Here is a 13,170-nt window from a genome sequence, read left to right as displayed (position 1 = left end):
ATTCGGAGTTGCCCAGGGGCTTTTGTGGATCTGCCGCGCAGTGTATCCGATGTTGTGGAGTTCTTCCGAGACAAGGAAGGGGATTCTCCAGAGAAGCTGTTCTGGTCGCATTATGCTGTGCCAGAATATCCGATGGCCTTTGCCGATCAACTCAAACAGTTGGTTGAGCTGCACAGGATGGTCAAACTGGCCATGAAGGATTTAATAATCCGACTATGGCCAGCCGAAGCGATACCTAGCAGTTGTTTTGGCCTCATGAAGCGGGTTGTGGAGGCTTGTCCGTGGCTAAACATCGTCAAGCGACCAGTCTGCATCGAGGGTTCCCGCATGGCCTTCGCTTGTTGCAAGATGTGGTGGGCGAAGATGGACGCCGTCGAGGTGGCCCGGGGGCCGCCGAAGGGCAAGGAGCACCGCACACCCGAACGATATTTTGCAGATGTCCTAGAGGGATCTTGACTTGTAGCAACGCAGTGTGGGAAGGACATTATTCTCGAATGAATACATTCATATTTTGCCTTGTATGATGAAAACAAATCTGCTTTGTAATATAATTTATGTTTTGATTGTGTCCTCCTGTGCGGCCGTGTTGTATGAAATCTGAGGGTTGGCCAGTCGTCGGCTTCTGCCCTCATGTAGGTAGTAAGGAGGTGTTCGGGATGGTATCTAAACAATCTTGATCCAATTATATGGTCCTTGAAGGAGTTGTTTAGCGCAACGAACCAGGCAACCAGACTATACGGCTTGAACGCCCTCACTTAGCCATATGAGTTTTATAATAAAACATAGGCGCAACCCCTGGTATATGAACTAGAGTGCTGTCAGCGTCTGATTAGGAAGTATGATCCTTCGGGAAATGCGGAAAAATCTCCAACGATTTGAGACCTCCGAACAGCTGACTGGCTATCGCCGCATCATGACAGTCAGTTTTCGAATTTCTCTACCGAGGTGCTCATCCGGTTTAGACCAGGGCACAATCATAGTAGTTCTCCATTTACTACCCTAGCTGATGTAGCGAAACATAGGGCAGCAAGCACAGGAGCCGGGCAACCCAACTATTGACCAAAGACATGATTCAGAGCCAATGCATATAATGCTAAATTCGGGGTGCCGAACTATACTTATAAGAAGTGTTGACTTTTGTTGTCATAATGTGGGGTGCTATAAAGCCCCTGGAAAACATCAAAATGTACAAAAGTGTATGGGTGCTACCTGATGGGGTTATCCACAGGGAAACTGAAAGAAGAAGAAAAAGAAAAGAGAGAAAGAAAACAGAAAAGATGTAAATGTAAAAAGCTGGGGTCCTACAGCTCCAGCTACAAACTGTTTTCCTCATAATGTAATTAGTACGTCAAGACGCATTGATACAAGTAGTGCAATAAGCAATAGGCTATTTAACATGTCGAAACCAGGGGAGAGCTGCATGTGGGTCCTAGAAGACAGGTAGAGTTATCGTTAACGGAATCACCTAAAAAGTCCCCGTATGTCTGCGCTCCTCGCCATCTTGGTGTATTTATCCTTCAAGAGGACCGATAGCCAGACCACCCGATGGGGCCTGTAGGATTAAAACCTGAAAGAAAACAAGCAAAAGTGAAAGTATGTGTGTATCCGATGTCGGTTGAGCTGTGCCGTGGATCACAAGCTAGCTATGCCTCCGTCGATGCCCATGGAATTTTGAGTGCGTAGTTATGTCCGTGCGGCACGCATGCCACCGCTTGATCGGGACAGATACGGAGGCCAGATTGCTAGTCGAGCTCCTGACGATCCGAGCTCTCCTGCTGCAGAGTAGTTCGGACCCTCTTAAGGGTGTCCGAGGGCTTGACAGCCGAATGAAGATTCTGCTTGAGAAGGCTGCTTTGTACTTCTGCTGCTAGGGCAGTTGTGTGCTCTTCTATACGGAGAGAGTGTTCTGTATTGCCATTAACTGTTATGATGCCGCATGGGCCGGGCATCTTGAGCTTGAGATAAGCATAGTGTGCCGCTGTGTTGAATCGACCAAACGCAGTTCGTCCGAGCAGTGCATGATAGCCGTTGTGGAATGGGACGATATCAAAGACTAACTCCTCGCTTCGGAAGTTGTCCGGAGATCCGAAGACAACCTCTAATATGATTGAGCCCGTACAACGGGCCTCTACACCTGAAATGACTCCTTTAAAGGTGGTCTTTGTAGGCTTGATCCTTGATGGGGTAATGCCCATTTTGCGCATTGTATCCTGATAGAGTAGATTGAGGCTCCTACCGCCATCCATAAGGACATGAGTCAGGTGGAACCCATCAATTATTGGGTCTAAGACCAGCGCGGCTGAGCCTCCGTGACAGATATTGGTCGGGTGATCCCGGCGATCAAAAGTTATCGGGTATGACGACCGTGGATTGAATTTTGGGGCGACTGGCTCTATCGCTTAGACGTCCCTGAGCGCACGCTTGCGCTCCCTCTTGGGGATGTGGGTAGCATATATCATGTTCACCATTTTGACCTGAGGGGGAAACTTCTTCTGTCCCCCTGTGTTTGGTTGTCCTGGCTCTTCGTCATCGTCCTCCCTTTGCGATCCCTTTTCCCTATTCTCGGCGTTTAATTTGCCGGCCTGTTTGAAAACCCAGCACTCTCTATTTGTATGATTAGGAGGCTTGTCGGGGGTGACGTGAATCTGGCATGGATGATCAAGTATGCGGTCCAAGCTAGATGGGCCCGAATTGTTCTTTTGGAACGGCTTCTTCTGCTGACCGGACTTAGAGCCACTAAATCCGGCATTGACCACCGTATCCTCGGTGTTGTCACTGTTGTTTCGGTGCTTGTATCTATTGCGTCGAGACTTGTCTTTGTTGCTTTTAACTACAGGGGTGCTGGCGTCGCTCGTATTGTTTTTGCTATGGGCCAACCAATTGTCCTCACCCGCACAAAAGCGAGTCATGAGTGCCGTGAGGGCCACCATGGATTTTGGCTTTTCTTGGCCAAGGTGGCGAGCGAGCCATTCATCGCGGATGCTATGCTTGAAAGCTGCTAGAGCTTCGGTGTCCGGACAGTCGATAATTTGGTTCTTTTTAGTTAAGAACCTTGTCCAGAATTTTCCGGCAGACTCTCCGGGCTGTTGAACTATATGGCTTAAGTCATCAGCGTACGGAGGTCGAACGTATGTACCTTGGAAGTTATTGAGGAAAGCCTCTTCCAAGTCCTCCCAGCTGCCAATGGAATTTTCAGGCAGACTGTTTAGCCAATGCCGAGCTGGCCCTTTGAGTTTTAGAGGGAGGTATTTTATGGCGTGGATGTCATCTCCGCGGGCCATATGGAAGTGGAGAATGAAGTCCTCGATCCACACGCGGGGTCCGTGGTTCCATCGTAGGATTCTATGTTCACGAGCTTGAATCCTTCTGGGAATTCATGTCCAGGACCTCATCGATGAAGCAATGAGGATGTGCGGGGCCTCTATATCAGGCCGTATCGTGACGCGGCTCTGATAGAGTCTGTCTGCAGTGTTCAGCCCGTGCATGACTAGGTTTGTCATGTCCGAATAGGTGGCCGTTATCGCGTGTCGAGGCGCATCCTCGCGATCCGTAGATTGATCTGGTATGTCCTGCTTTATTGTTCAGGTTCTGCTGGAGGTCATATGTATGGCCGTGGGCTAATTTACCTCTACCTGAGTGATGAGGCGGGGCAGGCTGGTGTTTGGCATGAGTTGTCGTTTTGTCCCGACCATGTGGTGGTCGGTCGGCCGTATTGTGCGATGGTGGTATGTACTCCGGCGCCTCCTCGTCGAACCGAGGTAGCAATTTGCGCTTTGGGTAGCTTTTGGTTCGGAGCTTGAGGCCGTATTCTTTGGCTAGTAGGACATCAGTCCATTTATCATTGAGCAGATCTTGGTGAGGTTGAAGCTGCTGCTGCTTCTTTTTCAGGCTCCTTGTCGTGGCTATTAGCTGGCACTTGAAGCGCTCGTGCTCAAGAGGTTCCTCGGGCATGATGAAATCTTCGGTGCCAAGGCTCACCTCATCTTCGGAGAGCGGAAGGTAATTATCGTCCTCCGAATCTTTATGTGTGGCCTGTTTAACAGGGCTAACCCGCTCATCTCCCTGTTCATCTTGTTCGTTTTGCTTTATCGACGGGGTCTTCGTTGTCTTCGGCACCTTCCGGAGTGTCATCTTCTCTTGTGACGGTGTTGCTGTCTTTACTGCAGCGTGACTTAGAGCGGCACCGCTGACGCCGGCGCTTGGACTATATTTCGGAAGGTTTATCCTCAACTGGGTCTTCCTTATCGTCGCCGCTGTGCTCCTTTGGTGCATCCACCATGTATATGTCATACGAGGAAGTGGCCGTCCAGCGTTCGGTGAACGGCGGGTTCTGGGCCTCCTCTTCTCCGGCATCGTCGTCCATACCATTGATGTCCTCGGAGTCGTAATCAAGTTCGTCGGTCAAATCCTCGATCATGGCTATAAAGTGGGTGGCGGGTGGGAAGTAAAATTCTCCATCGTCAGCCCCTAGTTCGAGCCGGATATAGTTCGGCTGAGAGTCCTCCGCCAAGGACAGGTTTTTTAATGAGTTTAGCACATCGCCCAAAGGTGAGTGCTGGAAGATATCTGTGGCGCTAAATTTGAAGATCGATAAACGATCAAGCTCAGCGTTCGCGGTTTCGTGCGGTACGGAACCTACGGCCGGAGGCGAGTCTGGCGTTCCAGTGGCATAGGCATCGTGTGAGGCCAGGTCCATGTGCGGCTCCAACACCGTGGAATCTGCGGCCTCCGAGGTGGGGTTAATCCTCCTGTCTTTGGATGGTGCAGCCTGCTCCGGCTCTAGGGCCAGAGCGGTTACAGGAGCGATCTCCTGGATGCGGCCCAATGATAGATTTAGGTCATGATCATCGGGGTGACCGGGAGCGGCCACCGCGGTATCGAATCTAGCGAAGATCAAGTCTCCACGGATGTCTGCGACGTAGTTCAAGCTCCCGAATCTGACCTGATGGACAGGGGCGTAGCTTACGATCTGCTCTAGATGGCCAAACAAGTTGGCCCATAGCATGAAGCCGCCGAACATGAAGATCTGCCCGAGGAGGAAAGCTTCTCCGTAGACAGCGTCATTGTTAACGATTAAAGGGGCCATCAAACCTTTCAGCGACAGCATAGAGGAACTCTCAATGAAAGCACCAATGTCGGTGTCAAAACCGGAGGATCTCGGGTAGGGGGTCCCGAACTGTGCGTCTAAGGTTGATGGTAACAGGAGACAGGGGACATGATGTTTACCCAGGTTCGGGCCCTCTCTATGGAGGTAATACCCTACTTCCTGCTTGATTGATCTTGATGAATATGAGTATTACAAGAGTTGATCTACCACGAGATCGTAATGGCTAAACCCTAGAAGTCTAGCTTGTATGACTATAGATTGAGTATCTCCCCTTTCGGGACTACACCCTCCGGTTTATATAGACACCGGGGGGATCTAGGGGTACATAGATGTCGGATGTGGGGTTCCGGCAAACCCTTAAGGTTCGAACACTGGGGTGCGCGCGAAGTCTTTCCCTCCTACTGATCTACGCCCTAGCTTGCTAAGATCTCGTGGACGAACTCGACGAACTTGCAACATAGAAAGACACAGGATTTATACTGGTTCGGGCCACCGTTGTGGTGTAACACCCTACCCCAGTGTGGAGGTGGTGGATTGCCTCTTAGGCTGATGATGAACAATACAAGGGGAAGAACAGCCTCCTGAGGTTGAGGTGTTCTTGTGTGTGGCTGTCACATCCCTAGCTTTTGGCAATGCACTAGGCTAGCCTCGTGAGTGTCATCATGTTTAAGTTTCTAATGAACTTGAAATGGGGATTGTTTAAACCCTAGCATCTAAAGGAATTCACTAGGTTCAACTAAAATATTCTCAGTGAATCCAAATGGCTTTCAAAAATGTTCAATATTTCTGGAAAATGCTAGAAGCAATAACCAGAGGTGTTGCACATTTCTCCATGACATATTTGGGCTCTGAATTAAATCATATAGTATTTTCATTTGGGCATATAAATGCTATTACATATTTTAAATGCTCAAATAGTCATAAACTAAAATGTTTGTTGTTGGTTATATTCCAAACAGTGACATTGTGCAGTTTCATGATTAATAAAGCCCTAAAGACTACATAATAATAGAAAACAGAAACTAAAATAGGAAAACCAGAGAGAGAGCCTACCTGGGCCACTTACCCGGCGCCCCACCCCGGCCCAGCAGAGGCCCAGCCCACTGGCCTCTGCCAGTCATCACCAACCTCCCGTCAAGAGGACAGCGCGCGCGTGGCCGCCGCGTGTGAGCACATGCTCTGCCACCTCCTGCTTGCCGCTGAGCTTCTGGACGCCATGGACGCCGACACGCACCCCTTGGAACTCTCTCACTCTCTCCCGACCTCTTCCCCCTCCTCTGCTCTCTCTCCCTCTCTGCCCGAGCGGAGCTCGTCGCCGCCGTACGCCGTAGACGCAGCCTTCGTGCTCCCCTCACCTCCCGACGTGTCCACGAGCATCGCCACGCCTCCCTCATCCTCCCCATCCAGCCATGCCTCGCCGGAGGCCCTACATCGACGCCATCTTCGTTGCTGGCCACCGGAGATCCCTCTCACCACCCCGCTCGCTCCGGTGCTTCCCCGAGCACGCCGAGGCCATCTCTGCACTCGCCGTGAGCTCCTCTACCGATCCCCCTAGTCCCATGTCCATTAGCTCATTGTAGCCCTCGTTTCCGTCGAGACTGAGACCTCACCGGCACTAGACTTGTCGCCGTCGTTGTTTTGGTTCGCCTCCGTCCAAACCGAGGGCATCACTGCACTTAGTGCACTCCCAGGAGCCCGTAGCGCCCACCAGCTCCTCCTCACATGCACCGTAGCGCTGGACCCGTCGTTGCCCGAACTCCGGCCGCCGCCTTGGAGCTCGCCATTGTCGGCTCCGGCCACCATAGGCTCGGCCTCCACCACCACTGGACGCGCGCCGGCAAGAGCTCTCCAACGAGCCCAAGAACGGCCTCGTCCGTGACCTGTGGGCATTTTCCGAGCCGCGCCACCGTCTCGGGCCTCGCCGGCGTCGGGTCGCCGGCGGGTTTGACCCCGCTGACTAGGGGGTTGACCTCCCCTGGGTCCGGACAAGTGGGCCCAGATCCCTGCTAATTTTAGTTTAGTGCTAATTAACTTTTAGTTAACCAGATAACTCATTGGCATGTGGGCCCACACCCTAATTAACTTAGGTTGGTATTTAACTTAGCACTAATTAACTCTCTTAATTAGCTGTGACACTGACACGTGGGCCCCACTGGTCAGGTTTGACCTGGACCCTCCCCATTGACCGCTGACGTCACAGTGATGCAATTAATTATTTTCTGGATTTATTCTTATTCAGGAAATTCCAGAAAATAGAGCTAACTTCTAAAAACCATAGAAATTAATCTGTAACTCCAAATACAAAGTGTTATATATGAAAAATGATCAGAAAAATCCAATCTATCCATCTGTACTAGTTTCATGCATGTTTAAACAAGTTAAATTGATGTTTAGTGCAAAACATGATAAGGCACTATTTAAGATCACAAATGAGTTTGAACTTTGAATCTTTGGTTCAATATAGCTCAAACCCATCTGGTTGTAGTTGCATTAGCCCAACACACTCATTTCACCATGTCATGATCATGCATCGTATTGTGCATTGCATTGATTGTGTTTCTTTCTCTATTGCCGGTATTTGTCCCCTCTCGATAAACGTGGTTTCGATGATGAGATCGATGACACCGATGAAGAACTATACTATCTTCAAAAGTGCCAGGAAAGCAAAACCCCCTTGTTCATTCTGATACAATCCCACTCTCTCGCTTCTGCTCTCTTTTAATGCATTAGGACAACAACGATTCAACTGTTACATGCTGTGGTAGTTGAACCCCTTTCCTCTGCATGACCTGTCATTGCCACAGTAAATAGATGAAACCCACTAGCATGAGTAGGAGTTGTTTGAGCCCTGATGTGCCTACTCATTCATGCTTGTTTGTCATGCCTGTTACTGCTTAGAGTTGAGTCGGGTCTGATTCATCGAGAATGAACTGGAATGGTGATGAACATGTCTTACTGTTCAGAGCTAAGTGTGTGAACATGATTTGGTAAAGGTAGCAGTGAGAGGCCATGTAGGAGTACATGGTGGGTTGTCTCACTGAAACCGTCCTCAGGAACTGAGTTCTGTGTTTGTGATCTATGAACAGCTACTACCACATGTTGGGCCCTGAAATATGACCTTGCTCGACTTATTAACCGCCCTTGTCCTCTGTCCAGGAGTTGCAACTAGTTTCTGGTGTTTGTAGGATATGTGTTGGAGGCCGTGCATAGCGCTGACCCTAGGGGTGGGCTATGACGCGGTAGATACACCGTGGCCCGGTGTACCGGGCGCCCGTTTGGTGTCTCGGGAACCCTGCACACATCGTTTGGGTTGTGAGCGAAACCCCGACCGGATATCCTCGCGGATGGAACCCGAATAGGCGATAAACCTGGACTAGAGACTTGTGTGGTTAGTTAGGTCGTGGTCTACACCCACGTCGGCTTTCGCTTGAAGTCTGCCGAGCACATGTCGTGTGCAGACGCTAAGTGGTGGAAACATGTGTGAATAAGTACACCCCTGTAGGGTTATAAATGATCTATTCGAATAGCCGCGTCCACGGTAAAGGAATTCTGGGTTGCCTATACAGTTCATAGACAAGTGAAAGTGGATACTCTAACATGCGCAAGATAAGTATGAGTGCTATGGATGGCGTTCTCGTAGGGAGGCAGGAGCGGATCCATAGTGGTGTATTGATATGGTGAATATGTGGACTCGTGTGCGCCACCTCAAAAGAGTTACTTGCAGTTGTAGTTTAAGATAGCCACCGAGTCAAAGCTGGCTTGCTGCAGTTAAACTCCACCACCCCCTTTGTTGATACGGATGCATATGTAGTTAGTTCTGATGTAAGTCTTGTTGGGTACATTTGTACTAACGTTTGCCTATTTTATGTTTTACAGAGAGACGTCAGTCTCGCTAGTAGTTCCGTGTGGACTTCGACGTTTAGCTTGACACCTCAGCTATGACCTTGTGCCCTCGGCAAGATCTGGTAGATAGTCAGGCTTCTCATCCTTTTTCATTTGTAGATGTATGTACTCAGACATGTTAAGCTTCCGCGTGCTTTGACTTGTATGCTCTGAATGTTGGGTCATGAGACCCATGTTTGTAATATCTCGCTCCTCGGAGCCTAATGAATAAATACTTTGAGTCGTAGAGTCTTGTTGTGATGCCATGTTGTATTTACACATATCGAGCATATTGTGTGTATGATTTGAAATGCTTGGTATGTGTGGGATCCGACAACTTAGTTGTTTATCCTTGGTAGCCTCTCTTATGGGGAAATGTAGTCTTGTGCTTTCATGAGCCATAGTAGTCCGCTACAGCCCGGTTCACCGGAGTCCTACTAGCCTAGCACTACTGCTCCGGAACACTTGACTAGCTGGCATGTGATTCACTTTGTTCCCGTGTCTGTCTCTTCGGGGAAATGTCACGCGGTGACATTCGGAGTCCTGCCTAGCCTGCTATAGCCCGGTTCACCGGAGTCCTGTTAGCGCAGTATTACAACCCGGATTCCCGACATGCTCGATGTTGATTCATGTATGCCTGTCCCCGTAAGTTAGTGCCACTTTGGGTTCACGACTAGTCATGTCGGACCGGGTTCTCTGTCATATGGATGCTAGCGACACTATCATATACGTGAGCCAAAAGGTTCAAACGGTCCCGGGCCAGGTAAGGTGGCACCCGTGGGAATACCGTGTGTGAGGCCGCAAAGTGATATGATGTGTTACATGCTAGATCGGTGTGACTTAGAATTGGGGCGTCCACACAGTGGCTAACTTGTGTGGGTGAGAGAGTGATCTAGGATGCCGACCCCTCGCCCCCGATGGTGGCTAGTCCTACTTATAGAGGCCCTGGTCCTCTTCCCCAATATTGAGCGGGAATGAGCCAACAACAGCGGGCTAATTTGAAGGGGGACAGCTAGTACAAGCTATCCTGACAAAAGGTGGTCTACGCCTGCGAAAGGCTCTAGTGGTGACGTCGTCTTGGGCTCCACGATGACCTCCGTCTTGCCGTCCTTCTGGTCTAGGTCTTGTTGCACCAAAATGACAACCTTTGCCTGATGCCTCGGTACTCCTTGCATGCGCTAGTTTCCTTAGCACCAAAGAGGAAACAAGGATGCTGCACGCGCTGGCGCCCGCCTGGTGTCGATCGTCATGGCTCACGTCACGAGAGCCTCGTGAGGTTCACCTCGCCTTGATATCTCCGCTCCTTGTGAGCTTGCCTGACTAGGCCACTCCAGAGGAGGTCTTGTGTCGTCCTCCTCGCGAGGCTTGGCCCATCGCGAGGGTCTTGGATGCCTTGTTGATGAAGATGGGTCGTACGGCCTGCTAGCTCAGCCACGCCGCGGGCCGCAGGCAGGCAAGTCTGGGACCCCCCATTCCTAGGACGCCAACAGTAGCCCCCGGGCCCAAGGTGCGCTCGGGCTTGGCTTCGCGGCGAAGCCAAGGGCCAAGTACGGAGCACCGCGGGCCCCCAAAGCCTTCGGCCTTGGTTGACGCGTGGCGGTTGATTGGTCATGGGCGTCTCTGCTTCCCCACGCTGCCTTGGCGACTGCACGACTTGACGAGTCCCTGCGACATGCAAGGGAAACCATCATTACCTCCGGTCGTGGGAGGTGCCGGTTGGCCTTCTTTTGCTATAAATGGGGAGGGGGCGAAGCCCCCGTCACCCATCTCTTCCTTGCTTGCTGCTTCTTCTTCCTCGCTCCACTGCTAGTAGGAATGGCGCCTATCAGAAGATTCTCCGCCGAAGAAAAGGGGAAAGCCCCCCAGGAAGTCCCGGAGCAACTCCCGCCGAAGAAGAGGTCGATCCACCACCGTGAAGAAGCGGCAATGCAGGTGGTGGCAAGGCCTTGGTGCGAGCAGCCTCCTCCAGGGTATCCTCTACCCCTATACGCCCAAGCCAAGGGCTCAGGAGGGCGGGGCGACGAGCAGCGCCGCCGGCGTCGTGCTCGGGGTCGCCACGGCGACGCCCTCTGTTGTCCCTGGAATCCACGCCACGAACTCCTCGTGTGAGCTGGTGTTGTGGGCGCTGATACTGCCAAGCTCTTGGATCCGCTTCCCGTGGTTCTTCTCCGACATGATGCCGCCGAGGGGGCCTCTCGAGCTCTGGTTGCAGCATGCCGACTGCGACGCTCCTGCGACCGAAGCGAAGATCGAAGCGGTCCCCTCCAGCAAGATCTTCATGACCCGTGGCTGGGGCGAGATTGCACGGGTCTGCCGCGTGAGGGGCGCCCTTGCGATCCATCTTGAGTACGACGGTGTCTCCGCGCTCTTCTTCAAAGACTTCGACGCCGAGGGCCACCGCCTAGCGTGCTGCTCCGGAGAGGGGCGCGAGGCTGATGCGCGCTCCGCTCGCGACCACTTCAGCAGCAGCAACCCTTGGGAGTCCAACATCTCTCCAAAGCTCTACGAGACTCCGGAGACGAGCGACGATAGCTACGTGCCCCCGAGCTCTCGCCGCGCTCGGAGCAGTGCTGCCATGTCCGGCCGCCGCCGCCGATCTGGATGGGGTTGGCGCCGGCCTCCCATGGCCCACTATTGATGATGGTGTCTGTCATGGGGGGTGTAGATAGGATCCTCCTCAGTTTTAACTTTTGTTTCCTGCGAAGAATCATGAAGCGCCCCGTGGGGGCATGTAAGAGTCTGTAATGTCTTTTGTGCTTTTTTCCCTGTTATGAAGATTTGATGAACACGCGTCTCGTTAAGGCTCGGTCCCCCTTTCTTTCCTCACGATAGCTTGTTGCTCTACGCCGACAGGTCCCGGTCCCCAGGCAGGCTATAGCCGTCGCTGGTATGCCAGGTCGCGTGCCGTGGTCAAGGCCAGGATGTGTGCGGCTCGAGTTCCAGTAAGAGCCCCTGAGGCACGATGCTCAGGAGGTCCCCCTTAGCACTCAAGCGGCCATGGTTAGGGAAGAAAGGGAGTTGACGTGGCCGCAATGGGATTGCGGCAAGGCGTGAGTGTCCATAAGGCCCATACATTTAGCCAATCCAAGGGCGAGACTTATCTTGCGAACTTCATGATGATTCCTGACATTGCGCTGGGCTGCGCGCCAACTTGTGCGGCATAGCTAGGCCAGCCCATACAAGTTTCCCTCCTCCTGTGCTCTCCTTAGTGCTCTGCATCCTCAGGTCCCGGCCCTCGAGCGAGCTCAGCCGCCGCTGGTATGCCAGGTCGTGATGCCGTGGTCAAGGCCAGGAGGTGAGGGCTGGAGAGCCAGTAAGAGCTCCTGAGTCGCGATGCTCAGGAGCCCCCCTTTTAACGCGCAAGCGAATTGCACGAGAGAAGAGGAGACTCGCGGTGCCACCTGCTATCCTTCCCGCGGGGTCCCTATGAACAGGCACAAGAAGAACAGGGTTTGCCGTTACAGCCGTCAGCCTGCCGCTGGTTGGTCCGGATGAAATGAAGGCACTAAGGACCTAGTGAGGTGACGTGCCCGGGGCGTGCCGCGAGCCAGAGCTCAACCGCTCAGGTTTGTCAACGTGGAAGGGACAGACCCATGCACCAGCGCACGTGCCTATGAGGAGGCCCCGTGGGAGGCGATGATCGGGCAGATGATGACCGTAGGCAGGTTAAGTAGGGAAGGCAAATCAGTTTGGGTAAATGCAGGAAGATACATGCCACTGGGTTTGGCCCGAGCAGCTTGGGGATGATGCAGCCCGAGGGGCGCCCCCAGCAAGGTAAGCTAAAGACATAAGCAAATGGGATACATGCCGTAGGGACGGACCCACACGGCCTGGGAATGATGCAGCCCAAGGGGCGCTCCCAGCTTAACGAGTTTCGAAGATGTCACCTGGTTCTGTAGCCGAAGCAGAGTTGGTGTAGCTGAAGGCATGCGTCGAAGAAATGACTCCTCACGAGCCACCGGAGCCCTGAGCCTCGGGAGGCTCTGGGGGCTCAGGAGGCTCCCTGAAGACCGTCTCCACTCCCTCTAGGACGACGCGGTACCTGGCCTCTTGAGCCGCCAGGTCGCGCCGCATGGCGCCTGATAGGCCGATGGCACGCTCGGCAAGCCGAGGGGCATGCGAACGTAGTTGTGTGGCGGGCCTCGGCAACGGACCACACATGAAGGCCAGAAGCGCTCCTA

This window comes from Triticum aestivum, chromosome 5A (assembly GCF_018294505.1).
Source record: "Triticum aestivum cultivar Chinese Spring chromosome 5A, IWGSC CS RefSeq v2.1, whole genome shotgun sequence".
NCBI classification, from domain to species: Eukaryota; Viridiplantae; Streptophyta; class Magnoliopsida; order Poales; family Poaceae; genus Triticum; species Triticum aestivum.
Note: the sequence above shows the minus strand (reverse complement) of the source record.